Here is a 3,866-nt window from a genome sequence, read left to right on the forward strand (position 1 = left end):
GGTCCCTTTACTAACTTTCCTTTTCTGCTTTCTTTCTGTGCTCTTTTCAAAATCTTGTTTTTTTGTTGTTTGATTTTTTATATCATTGTTTACTTTTTATTTTTGTTACTTTTTAGACTTCCCTTGATGGATCAGAGAAAGACTTGGAGCAGCATCAAGCTAGGTTAGGAATACAAGTTCATGTACAGGGATTTGGTGTTCTTCTCCTTTTATTCACAGTTAATTAGAAATGTGTCATTCTCTTTCTTTAAGTCATTTTGAGTGCAAGTTCCTGTAGACTTATCTGTTTCTTTTGTTGTTTAGTATTGTTCTTGGAGGCAATCTATCAGTAGATAGGAAACAAGACTGCCATTACTGTCTATCCGCATTGGTTTTCTTTAGTTTTTATACAATTTACATTAAAATTATATGAATTTTATAAAAATTAAAATGTTGATTATTCTGTATTCACCTACTTCCATGAGATTTTAATTAATACAAAGGATTCTCACTTTTTAAAAAGTAATGTTGAGAATATTTAGAGCCACATAGGTGATATCCAATTAAGAAAGACATTTGAGAAGCAACTTAATGTTCCTGTAACACTTCCACTGATCAAAAATATTCCGACACTAACTGGAAGTGTTTTCAGAACTAGCCTGTAGCCCACATTTTAAAATATTCTCAATCTTTTCAGCTATACATTATGTTTGGCCCTCAATAATAATACTCTGGTTGAGCTTAATATTATCTTAATAATATTTGGCTTTATCATAAAATTGAATTGAACCTCAAAGGGTAAAATTTTTCTAGTCTTCAGCTCATTCAATGAATTATTTTTCTGGTAGAGAAGACAATTTTAGTAGACAAATTAAAATATTTTAGAAAAGCAAGAAGATTATTTTGAAAGAGAAAAATACTAATTTAGAGGCATAATGTTAGTGCTTTAGCTTAGATAAAGCTCTCCTTATCTTACAGTTTCAGTTCTCCTGTGTATAGCAGGCCTGTGTTGAATATCCATGAACAGAGTAAAGGTTTAGATTTTCATTTCTTATGATTTCTCTTTAATTTGGTCTTGAGATATATCTCTTGAGAGTGGCTGTAAGTTCTAGCCCAGTTCTGACCAGGAGGAAAGTTAAGTTCAGCTGTGTGCATCAGGTGAGACACAGTGAAAAATTAAAATAAAAATGCATGAAACAGAAGAAATTTATTTTTCATAGATGCCGAACAGGTTGGGGTGCTGACCAGAGTCCAATGGGAAGTCAGAGGTGGCAGGGAGCTCAACCAGCAGGTGGGGAGTGAGAAAGAGAGAGAGAGAGGAAAAAAAAAAAAACCTGTAGGACAAATCTTTAATATTTTATTACCACCCATGGGCATTATCCCTTAGGTTTTTCCAAGGGGGTTGGTGGATTGACTAGTTTAAAGAAAACGCTACTGAAGAGGGAATCTTATTTACATCACTCTTGTGTTAACCATTAGGTTTTATCATGATCAGCATCTGTGGGTTACTTTGGGTTTGGCTCAGCAAGATAAGAAATAAGGGGACAATATCACAAACAACCACACAAGGAGGGTAAGTTTTAACTAGACTAAAAGTGACCAAGAACAGCAAAGTTTCAGGAAATTTATGTGAGGCCTAAAGATGGATGCCAAAGCAGCAAATATATTAAAGAAACTCATAGCAGTAACATACCCAGTTCATCCTTTTATTTCATTTTATACTTCAAATAATAAATGGAGACCAGCCAGTTATTGTAATTTTAGTTAAATTTCATAGTGCATTTGTAAGTATTTTCATACTATATTTGGAACATATTTTAAATATATTTATAAATATCATATTATATATTATACATATTATATATTATAAATATAATAAATATGATAAAATATTATAAATATATATTTATAAATATATCATATATTTATAAATATATTATAAATATAATATATAATAGAATATATAAGTTGTATTTGCTCAAAGATATATTTATTGAAAATCTCATTTACGTTGGTACTATGAATAACCACACTAGTTTTAAAAGTTGTAAGTTAGACGTTTCTCAATGTCTGTTTTTGGTTTATAGTTTTTAACATTGTGTTTTCATGAGAATCTTTACGAAGCCATTTAAGTATCTCCTCTCATTCATGTTGCTGAATCTGAAATAAATACATAATGTTCTTTTCTTATGCATTTGTGCTGCTCTAATATTTGATAGTTCTCTTTGACATAAAATAATGAAAAATAATCGATACCAAAAGGTGCAATGGCAATCAAAATATAGAAGTCTTCTCTGTTTATGATTTCTCATTGTATTTTATCATTTGCATTCAATTTTTATGAGAAAAGATATTAATTTTGAGTCTCCCTCGAGTGTCAAATATTTTAAAGAAAATGAGCTCATTCTTCATATTTTCTGTTAGAATACAATTTTCCACTGTTTTTAAGTACAAAACCCTTTGTATTCAATCAAAATGAAGATTTATATTAAGAAAGTAATTTCTATCTCTGATCATTTACCTTGTGTTTGGTCTTTCAATTCCCCATATGGTGCAGAATAATATGTATCTCATTGAGAATAGAGAAGAAGATAACATTCTACTATTCAGATAAAACAAAGAGAAAAATTTGCTCATTTTAGAATACTTAGTATGAAACTTTATGGATCTGAGAAATGTATTTTTTACAATAAGGTTTATACTCTCACATATTGAGAAAGATTAATACATTGGTAATTGATATATATTGATCACTTTTTAATTGGTGGTTATAATCATTGGGTTATAAATCATGAACCTTGGCACTATAGAATAGCCTAAGACTTGAAGCTCATTTAGTAATGAGTCTGCATGTTAGTCAAGTGAGGTATGTGACATAAAAGCTTAGCAGATATTTTCAGAGATTAAAATGTATGAATAACTTCTCTTATTCTTCACCCTTCTTTTGATTTGACCAATGTGGCAACTACACTCATAATATTTTTTCATGTAAACCAGAAGATATTCCACATTATTTTAGAAAGCCACTTTCTTAAGGCTTTATTGTCACAAATTTTATTGGTTTCCATCAAATCTCATAGTATTATTTGCTCAGAAAAATAGTCTTGTTAATTTTCTAGTTTCTAGTTTCACATTGATAGATGATCATTACCCTAATTAGATCCAACTAACTGTAGTTTAAGGATAATATCAAGTGTAGTGTTCTTTTTATTTATAAAAAATGTAAAATCTAATTACTTTTGAAAATTTATGTGTTATAGAAAGGTCTTGGCATATGAATTCAGTTGTTTTTCTTTCCTGGACTTCAATTTGACAACCACATGTTTTATGAGACTGTTGGAAGTTGTTTAAAGTTAATAGGTCCCTCACTAGAAATGCTTTCACATTAGCTACAGCCTTATACATGATAGATCTGGAGTAATTTTTTTTTATAGGGAATATCAGGGATTTCCAAAATTGTACATTTCTCAAAATGTTCAAGAGTTATTTAGAAAAAGATGTAAACTTTTCTAAAGAAACTTTCGTAAAGCTTCTGGTAAAGTTTTTGATAAAGAAACTTTGGTAAAAAGAAACTTTTGTTGTGTGTGAGAGGGAGAAAGAGAGAGAGGAAAAAAACCTAGATCAGATGGATCACCAATTTCCCCACTCCCTGACGCAAGATACGTTTATCGAAATACCTTTAAGAATTGAATGCACTAAAATAGTGCTGGATTTAGAAAAGTAGATGTGGTTTTAGAGAGATACTGTTTTATAATCTTGAAAGAATGATGTCACATCTTTTCACTTGTTTATACAAATTCTGCAGATTAATCCATTACACCAGACTTGAAAGTGTAGATGTGGTCAGAGCTTTCCTTTTTGAAAAGTAATTCACTTTGAAGTAAACA

Source organism: Macaca thibetana, chromosome 11 (genome assembly GCF_024542745.1).
Source record: "Macaca thibetana thibetana isolate TM-01 chromosome 11, ASM2454274v1, whole genome shotgun sequence".
Taxonomy (NCBI): Eukaryota; Metazoa; Chordata; class Mammalia; order Primates; family Cercopithecidae; genus Macaca; species Macaca thibetana.